Source organism: Ahaetulla prasina, chromosome 2 (assembly GCF_028640845.1).
Source record: "Ahaetulla prasina isolate Xishuangbanna chromosome 2, ASM2864084v1, whole genome shotgun sequence".
Classification (NCBI taxonomy): Eukaryota; Metazoa; Chordata; class Lepidosauria; order Squamata; family Colubridae; genus Ahaetulla; species Ahaetulla prasina.
In genome coordinates, this window is record NC_080540.1 from 9287060 (window position 1) to 9297326 (window position 10267).

Below are 10267 nucleotides of genomic sequence, written 5' to 3' on the forward strand. Positions count from 1 at the left end.
ACATTAGTTTGCTGGTTTTTATTCCCTTCTTGGGGATAAAAAACAGCTACTAAAGCACAACTGATCTTTGGAGAGAGAAGCAATGAGAAAAGCAGGCAAACCACAGAGATCCTTGTTAGGGCTGAAAAAAAGCTTCTAAAGCATGGCTGAGTAGAAGGGAGGAGGCAAAGCCTGGAAGATTTCTTCACTGAAAAAAAGGTTCTAAAGAACAACAGAGTCGGAGGGAGCAGGCAAAGCACTGAAGATCGCTAGTGCCTTGTTAGGACTGAAAAAAAGCTTCACAAACCTACATTCGGAATGTAAGATGCACCCAAATTTTCAGCCTCTTTTTTGGGGGGAAGGGGAGTTCATGTTATACTCCAAAAATACAGTAACATACATACTGTTGTGTCTTGCCCGCTCTCACAGCAGCCGGGGCCTTCTTATCTGCTCCCAAACACGGAGGAATGTATGCCTCCCGGCCCCAGTCCTGGCTCCATGCCCAGACAAGCTGAAGAGGAGGAGCACCCCGGTCCCAGCCCTGGCTCCATGCCCAAGCAGGCTGCAGAGGAGGGAGCACCCCCCGGCCCCAGCCCTGGCTCCATGCCCAGGCAAACGGAGCAGCTAGACCCCTCCCCCTCCTCCACAGCATGTGAGCCTGAGGAAAGTTTATTTCCAACAGCTGCCAGACCGCAGCTGCATCATTAGCCATTTCAAACCCCTCCAATCCATACATGCAGCAGACTGACACCCACCATGAAGATGGAGCACGACCACAAACATGAAGCCAAACAACAGCAATGCAGCTCACCAGCTCAAATCACCCTGCAACTCAGACTAATCTGAGCACAACCAAGCCCCCACCCAAATAGGACACACCCCCAATCAGAGCACAAAAAAAACCCCATCCAATCAGAGCACAGCCAAGCTCCCACCCAATCAGTTCAAACCCCCACTAACAGTTAAAAAGGAAGAAACAGCTGCTATCACACATTGCTCCCAGAAGCACGAAGCTGAAGCCTGAAGATGACGAATGAGACTTCGTCGAAACGTCGCCAAGACACTTCCAATTTTACGCAGGAGAAAACCCGAATAACCAAAGACACACACACACACACACACACACACACACACACACACATATATAAAAAGAGAAGTGAGAAGTTAGAGCGAGATAAAGGGTTGAGCAAAAATTATTAGAAGATGGGATGGTAAAAAGATTGAGAGATGATGGTTAAAACGAATGATGATGGGGTAAATATTAGAAAATATATATAATAAGATAGATCAATGAATGGAAATGGGAAAATAGATAATATAATAATAAGTAATTTTGATAGTCTTTTAAACAAGAATGGAATTTAAATTGTCATTGTATTTGTAAGAGAGAAGAATTATAGGACACACTGTGATGTTATTTAGGTGAAAGCATTGAATGTGAAATGATGAAGAAGTACATAAAGAAAATAATAATGTTGAAATTATGAAAGCGATTATTTTATAAAGATGAATGAATAGAATTTGTTTACGATAAATCTCAGCAGATAGAAATGTGGAAATAAAGGCCATACTAGGCTGAAGGCTTTCACACGTTGCCACTTTCTCCTGTGTGGGAAAGTAGGGGAGGGGATGGTGGTACAAGGGATTATTAGACATAACAACATTCTTCCTGCCCGTCAAGGTCAGGCTGGGCTCGCATCTGGAGAAGGAGTGGCCGGAGTGATGTCTCGAGATGAGACGGTTGAGGATTGGAGTGTGTGACCGGCAGAGGGGTCATGAGGGTGGGGATTTTAGAATTTGTATTACTGAGGGAGGAACCCGGATCCCCAGATTCGGATTTCCACCAACTGTGCCAGCTTATCTATGCTAGTAAAAGAACTTTGAAAGATATTTGTTTCGGAGTCTTTTCTGCAAGGAGGGTTTTCTGGAATGCTGACAGTAACCTGATAACATTATTAATTTTGATAACAATGTAAATTAAGATGAACATTTAAAATGCTAATTGTAAAGAGAATAATGTTGAAATCACAAAAGTGATTATATTTGCAAAGATGAATACAATTTGTTTGTGCTAAACTTCAGCAGATGGAAATGTGAAAATAATTTAATCACATTATTCATTTTGATAACAATGTAAATTAAGATGAACATTCAAATGCTAATGATTGGGAAAGAGGAGTTAGAGGGATACTTCCGGAAATGAAGAAATATGGTAAATAACTGGAGCAATTGTAAGTGACGAGAAATATAAGGCGTAAAGTGATGTTATCTATATGTAAAATTGAAAATGATAAAGAATTATGGAAAGAGAATAATATGGCAGAAGCTGAAATAATAAGATATGGTGCAAAATGGCTAAGTTGTGATAAAGAATTAAACAAGAGATGAATATCGAAAAAAATGGGAAGATTAGAATACATTATAATAATGATTATGTATAAGATGTATAAGATGTGACTCAGCCAACTAACTGTCATTAAAATATGTATGATGAAAGAAATGTTTTAATAAAACTTGTTTTTTTAAAAATAAATTTTTAGCAAAGCAAAATGTTATCATCAAATATACCTTGCTGGGGTTATATAATTGAGGATATATGCATAGGGAAAAATACAGATACACCCACCTACACATGGGGAAAATTTATGTCTTTCAACCCTTACAAAATGTCCCAAAATGGTTACAGTCAAACCTTCTGAGCTAAATTTAGAGATGTGGGGGCTTTAACTGATGAAATGATGCCAAAAGAAGGCTTTGAAACAGAGACTGGACAGCCACTTGTCTGAAATGATATTGGGTCTCCTGCTTGATCAGGGGGTTGGAATAGAAGACCTCCAAGGATCCTTCCAACTCTGGTACAAACCCTCCAGTGACGGAGCAGCCACAACCTCTGGAGGGAAGCCATTCCCAAAGAATCAACTTTAATTTAATAGAGACTTTTTCAATCTTCCCACCAGCAGAAAATTCCAGCCACCAGTTTCACAGCCTGCAGCCCCAGTGGGCTTCCATTTGGGGAGGGAAGGAACCTGCAGCAGCAGCAGCTGACCTGCTTCAGCCCAGTTGCTTCTCTGCTTCCAGGCCGTGGAGGGAACCGAACAGCCCGACTTGCTCCCGGACTCTCCTCCCACCTGCTGCCCTCAACTCATCTGCCAGCTGCTGCTTCGACCCTCGCAAGAGCAGAAAAGCCGCTCTGCGCACCACCTTCCTCCCATGAAGTCATCCGGAAGAGGAAGTTCCTCTGAACTTCTCCTCCCCTCCCGTCCTTTCTAGCAATGAAGTACTCGATGGTTTTAACTCCTTGAAGCTCAACCACAGAAACTGCCTGGATTCTCTGCTTTCTAAAACAGGTGTTGCCTGCTGCTTTTGTTGTTGCCTATCTCCAGATAGGAGGCAGAAAAACACGCTTGTCCCGTCTCTACTACGTTTGCAAAATGTTTCGCTTGATTAAATGCGATTAAGCCGTTTTTGACTTCTAGCAACCGACCTTTGCAACTGAGCCAAATGAAATAGTGAAATGTGATGTTCCTTAACCTTGCGAAGATTAGCTATGTGCTCTCAGCCCTAAAAGTTCATGGAGGTTTCACAGAATGACGCAATTAGCTTTTTTAGGAGTGACTCTCAATAGAGATGAAAACCTAATACCCCAAAACTTTTATGACTGATTTCCTGTGGCACCCAAGCTTTTAGGACGTGGCAGCACCATTAGAAGAGGCACTTGAGGGGAACCACCTTCAGTCCTGCTGGCCAGGGCTGCATCCAAGAGCTCCCACAATGAAGCTCGATTCCTGGAGGAGGAAATTTTATATCTGCTAAATACCACGTGCAAATTCTGTAAATCTTGTCTGCACGGAAATCTCCATTAGGTCAGAGAGAGAGAAAAGTATGCAGCAGGGCTTAGAAAATGGGGGCTAAGAAAGAGGAGGTGATTGTCAATATATAGTAGAGGAAATATTATTAAAATAGTTTTTAAAAAGAAAACAAAAGGGAAGATTAGAATATCCCACCAAAGCGTATGGTTGACTAATAACCAGGCTAACCTTTTTAGAGGGACAGCCTGCACTGTCATTTTCAGTGCAGATCCAGTAAGGTTTGGATAGTGATAGTGGTCTTTTAGGGACGCGGTGGCTCAGTTGCTAAGATGCTGAGTTTGTTGATCTAAAGGTCGGTTCGAATCGAATCAAAGCCGCGTAACAGCTTTAGTTCCTGTTACTTGTCCCAGCTTCTGCCAACCTAACAGTTTGAAAGCACATAACAAATGCAAGTAGAAAAATAGGGACCTCCTTTGGTGGGAAGGTAACAGCGTTCTGTGAGCCTTTGGTGCTTAGTGTGAGCCTTTGGCGCTTCACCACCCTGAGTCCTTCGGGAGAAGGGCGGTATACAAATTAAAATATTATTATTATTATTATTATTATTATTATTATTATTATTATTATTATTATTATTATTATTATTAGTCATGCCGGCTACATGACCACGGAGACGTCTTTGGACAGCACTGGATCTTCAGCTTTGAAACGGAGATGAACACCAACCCCTAGATTCAGGAACGACTAGCATATACGTGCGAGGAGAACCTTTACCTCAAGTGGTCTTTTAGCTATTGGTTCTGAGCTTTATTGCATGGAGGAATCTGGAATAAAAGAACTGCAGGGTATATTTTATTTCCTTTTCATTCAGGAACTCAAGATGGCATAGAAAGCACTTCCTGTGTAGCATGCTGTAACAGCTTGCGCTACCTACCAACAGTATGATCCACTAGAAAAAAAAAGTGGAACCAGTCCTCTGAATTGTGTTAGCGAAATGAACAAACTTACTATTCTTTGGTGACTTCTAAACTCGCAAAATCAGGATCATTCATCTGCATAGCTTAAATATCTGTTCATTGCTCCAAATAAAGTTCCTCTCTTTACTTGTAGGGATATTTGGAAAACTTTAAAGAAATTTTGACCTTTTTGAAAAATGGAAAATACAAGTTAACAATTGTGTGTTATCTGTATCTATGGAGATCTCATCATTGAGCAAGAGTGACGAAATAAGCTTTACATTACCTTTTTATTATTAAATTCATTTATTATTAAACTATGCCCATCTTGCAGTTTGAGGCAACTGAGCTTCTTGCCTTGCCCTAATGTTCATAGCAAAACTGACAATACCCATTTTTTTTCCTTGTCAAAAGCTACTGAGACTTCTAACATTTTTAAAAATGAAACATTTTCAACTGTACATTTTTTCTCTCATGTTAAGGTAGCCAAAAAGATGTTTGTCCCTCTTCTGTACAACAGTGCGGACAGTGTGGCAAAATGGCAGCCGCTTCCACAAGTCCACCGCATGGCCCAGGGATGAATCCGGCGCCCACTGAAAATGGTGGCTGCTTCCAGGACACAGTCATGAGGCCCAGGGATGCCTGTCCTTCCGTCCTTCCTCAACATGAGGATCAGAGATCTTCAAAAGGGATGGAGGAGGAGGAGGAGGGTGTGAGGCCTGGTGGGGTGGGAGTCAGACCTAAGGACTGCAAAGATCCAGCGTGAGTGAGAAGAAACCTGTGGGGACCCTGGAGGAAGGACCAGGAATAGGAAACAGAGCACAGAGTGCCTTGGAGGGTGGGAAGGTCTAGAGATGCCTGTGGCAGGCAAGCCTGGCCCTGCTCTAGACCTCCAAGAGTTTTCACCAGCCCCAAGGTAGCCAGTACTCAATTAATGGCTGCATCAGAGAGAGCAGGGGATCCAGGTAGTTAAGAAAAGCGATCTCACTTAACAGCCATTACATGCAATGTAGTTGCAAGGCCATGACAGTTGTATCTTAAGGACTACTTATATGCTGGCTGGGGAATTCTGGGGCTAAAAATCTGGAGGAAACCAAGGTAGAAGACTGAAACTCCACATATAGGAGTTAATCAATCTTCAAAACTATCACCCAGAAGCCATAATGACGAATTTCACTACTTCTACCAAAGGAAATATCCAGAAACTGCTGCCTATAACCAGAAACAAAACATCCTACTGCTAACCAGAAAAGTGAGCCTTTTTCCATTTCCCTTTTCTCCATCTATAAATCTAATCCTGAGATATGTTTGAGTAAAAGAATCAGGCCAGAATTCAAATAGTCAATTTCTCACCCCACTTTCAATGGGAGATTACAAATGAAAAGCCTTCTAAACTCGCAAAATCAGGATCATTCATCTGCATAGCTTAAATATCTGTTCATTGCTCCAAATAAAGTTCCTCTCTTTACTTGTAGGGATATTTGGAAAACTTTAAAGAAATTTTGACCTTTTTGAAAAATGGAAAATACAAGTTAACAATTGTGTGTTATCTGTATCTATGGAGATCTCATCATTAAGCAAGAGTGACGAAATAAGCTTTACATTACCTTTTTATTATTAAATTCATTTATTATTAAACTTTGCCCATCTTGCAGTTTGAGGCAACTCTGAGCTTCTTGCCTTGCCCTAATGTTCATAGCAAAACTGACAATACCCATTTTTTTTCCTTGTCAAAAGCTACTGAGACTTCTAACATGAGGCATTTTTAAAAATGAAACATTTTCAACTGTACATTTTTTCTCTCATGTTAAGGTAGCCAAAAAGATGTTTGTCCCTCTTCTGTACAACAGTGCGGACAGTGTGGCAAAATGGCAGCCGCTTCCACAAGTCCACCGCATGGCCCAGGGATGAATCCGGCGCCCACTGAAAATGGTGGCTGCTTCCAGGACACAGTCATGAGGCCCAGGGATGCCTGTCCTTCCGTCCTTCCTCAACATGAGGATCAGAGATCTTCAAAAGGGATGGAGGAGGAGGAGGAGGGTGTGAGGCCTGGTGGGGTGGGAGTCAGACCTAAGGACTGCAAAGATCCAGCGTGAGTGAGAAGAAACCTGTGGGGACCCTGGAGGAAGGACCAGGAATAGGAAACAGAGCACAGAGTGCCTTGGAGGGTGGGAAGGTCTAGAGATGCCTGTGGCAGGCAAGCCTGGCCCTGCTCTAGACCTCCAAGAGTTTTCACCAGCCCCAAGGTAGCCAGTACTCAATTAATGGCTGCATCAGAGAGAGCAGGGGATCCAGGTAGTTAAGAAAAGCGATCTCACTTAACAGCCATTACATGCAATGTAGTTGCAAGGCCATGACAGTTGTATCTTGAGGACTACTTATATGCTGGCTGGGGAATTCTGGGGCTAAAAATCTGGAGGAAACCAAGGTAGAAGACTGAAACTCCACATATAGGAGTTAATCAATCTTCAAAACTATCACCCAGAAGCCATAATGACGAATTTCACTACTTCTACCAAAGGAAATATCCAGAAACTGCTGCCTATAACCAGAAACAAAACATCCTACTGCTAACCAGAAAAGTGAGCCTTTTTCCATTTCCCTTTTCTCTCCATCTATAAATCTAATCCTGAGATATGTTTGAGTAAAAAGAATCAGGCCAGAATTCAAATAGTCAATTTCTCACCCCCACTTTCAATGGGAGATTACACATGAAAAGCCTTCTCTAAACTCATCTACTCTTGCCTCATATATATTTCTTTGTGTGCAATAAGGGATGATTTATGTCTGAAGTAACGTCTACAGGCTGGACATTTAAAAGGTTTCTCCTGTGTGAATCCTCTGGTGTCTCACCAAATCAGAATTCTGACTAAAACGTATTCCACAATCTGGACACTCATACGGTTTCTCTCCTGTCTGAGTCTTTTGGTCCATCACCAGATGGGAATTCTGACGAAAACTTTTTCCACAAACCAGAGATTCAAATGGATTCTCTCCTGTGTGTTTTGTCTGGTGTATCACCAGATTGGAATTCTGACTGAAACATTTCCCACAATCTGGACATATGTACGGTTTCTCTATGTGTGAGTCCTCTGGTATATTATCAGCTTGGCCTGCTTGCTATAGCTTTTGCCACATTGAGACAACTGGTAGTGTTTTTCTCTGGTGTGAGTCTTTCCATGAACAACTGGGAAGCTGTTCTGACTAAAGCTTTTGCTGCATTGGGAACACTGATAAGGCTTTTTCCAGTGTGGATCCTCTCGGGCATAATTCTACAATCTTTGCTTTTCCCACAATAGGCAGATCTGTGGATCTTTTCCATCACTGACAAGGATGTCAAGTGAGGCCTGCATTAGGGCCTGCCTTACCTAGCTGTCCAAGTGCCGTTTTGGGCCCCTCCGACTTCCAGATAATTCCCCCTATTTCTGAACTAGGACATTATGCGCCTTGATATTTTGATATATTTCTTCTAGATACTCAGAGATTTCTCCAGCTCAAAACTCTTTTCCTGGTTTTGTCTTCCTTGTCTGTAAGCTACTGGGGAAGAAGAAGGGTTAGTTTAATTATGCTTTATAAAATGGCTGCCCAATATGTTTAAAAAAACAGATCCAAAGGCATACATTACAATAAAAGGCAAAGATGCAAAATGCTAACAACCTCTTACATTAATTATTTACATTTTCAATATACATCTCAAATTCAGTTATAACCTTTATTTGACGATTGAATCCTGAGTTCATAGAACTGCAAAGTGTTATCATCAAATATACCTGAAGTGCTAGGACAGATTATACATATATAGATACCCACGCTTTGAAAATAAGACCCAGTTTTATTTCCTCTGGCCCAAAATAAGCACCAGGTCTTAAGTTTCAGGATGTCTTACCAGCTTACCTTTGGGACCATCGCAGCCAGGCCACCCATGCCCAAAACCTGTTGCACCACCGCTGACTTCTCTTGGCTGCTCACGGCAGACACCACATAGCTTGTCGTGCAGCCCATGCAAGCTCTGTCCAAACTGTTTCTCAGCTAATTAGAATACTTTTAGCTTCTGGAGGACATTCAAAGGTTTCTCCTGTGAGTCCTCTGGTGTATCACTAGGTGGAATTCTGACTAAAACTTTTCCACAGATAGGACATTCAAAGGTTTCTCTCCTGTGAATCCTCTGGTGTTTCACCAGGCTGGAATTTTCATTAAAACTTTTCCACAGATAGGACATTCAAAGGTTTTTCTCTGGTGTGAGTCTTTCCATGAACAACTGGGAAGCTGTTCTGACTAAAGCTTTTGCTGCATTGGGAACACTGATAAGGCTTTTTCCAGTGTGGATCCTCTCGGGCATAATTCTACAATCTTTGTTTTTCCCACAATAGGCAGATCTGTGGATCTTTTCCATCACTGACATTCTTGGATTGTCAAGGATGTCAAAAATACTCTGAATCCCTTCTTGGATGGAGCGTTGATTCAAGCTATTTCCTTCCTCACAGGGTGAGGCCTGCATTACGGTCTGCCTTACCTAGCTGTCCAAGTGACCTTTTCTTTCCCACTGACTTCCAGATATTTCCCTCTTTTTCTGAACTAGGAAATTATGCCCCTTGATATTTTGATATATTTCTTCTAGATACTCAGAGATTTCTCCAGCTCAAAACTCTTTTCCTGGTTTTGTCTTCCTTGTCTGTAAGCTGCTGGGGAAGAAGAAGGGTTAGTTTAATTATGCTTTATAAAATGGCTGCCCAATATGTTTAAAAAAACAGATCCAAAGGCATACATTACAATAAAAGGCAAAGATGCAAAAATGCTAACAACCTCTTACATTAATTATTTACATTTTCAATATACATCTCAAATTCAGTTATAACCTTTATTTGACGACTTGGGTCAATCCTGAGTTCATAGAACTGCAAAGTGTTATCATCAAATATACCTGGAAGTGCTAGGGACAGATTATACATATATAGATACCCACGTTTCCCTGAAAATAAGACCCAGTTTTATTTTCTTTTGGGCCCAAAATAAGCACCAGGTCTTAAGTTTCAGGGATGTCTTACCAGCTTACCTTGGGACCATCGCAGCCAGGCCACCCATGCCCCAAAACCTGTTGCACCACCGCCTGACTTCTTCTGCGGCTGCTCACGGCAGACACCACATAGCTTGTCGTGCAGCCCATGCAAGCTCTGTCCAAACTGTTTCTCAGCTAATTAGAATACTTTTAGCTTCTGGAGGACACCTCAAAGATTTCTCAACAGTGTGAGTCCTCTGGTGTATCATTAGGTGGGAATTCTGACTGAAACGTTTCCTGCAGATAGGACATTCAAAGAGTTTCTCTCCTGTGTGAATCCTCTGGTGTTTCACCAGGTTGAAATTATCACGAAAATCTTTGCTACAGATACGACATTCAAAGAGTTTCTCTCCTGTGTGAGTTCTCTGGTGTGTCACCAGGCTGGAACTGTGACTAAAACTTTTCCCACAATCAGGACATTCAAAGGGTTTCTCGCCTGTGTGAGTCCTCTGGTGTATCACCAGGTAATT

At 41.9% G+C, this 10267-nt stretch overlaps 2 protein-coding genes across 5 annotated transcripts in view; one reads left to right on the top strand and one right to left on the bottom strand.

The window, feature by feature from the left end:
• The window catches only part of LOC131193532 (zinc finger protein 850-like), a 332320-nt gene that overhangs the window by 110186 nt on the left and 211867 nt on the right, over window positions 1-10267 (top strand). The window lies entirely within an intron of this gene.
• LOC131193461 (zinc finger protein 850-like) overlaps window positions 1-10267 on the bottom strand; it is a 40767-nt gene that overhangs the window by 5835 nt on the left and 24665 nt on the right. The window contains exons 1-2 of one of the 4 annotated variants that reach the window (XM_058173626.1): window positions 4461-4786; window positions 3026-3833 (exon numbers count right to left, since the gene is read on the bottom strand). The exons of 1 other annotated variant lie outside the window; for it this stretch is intronic. The gene's annotated coding sequence lies outside the window, so the exon portion shown is untranslated. 2 more of the 4 variants (XM_058173627.1, XM_058173628.1) reach the window with 2 other exon arrangements.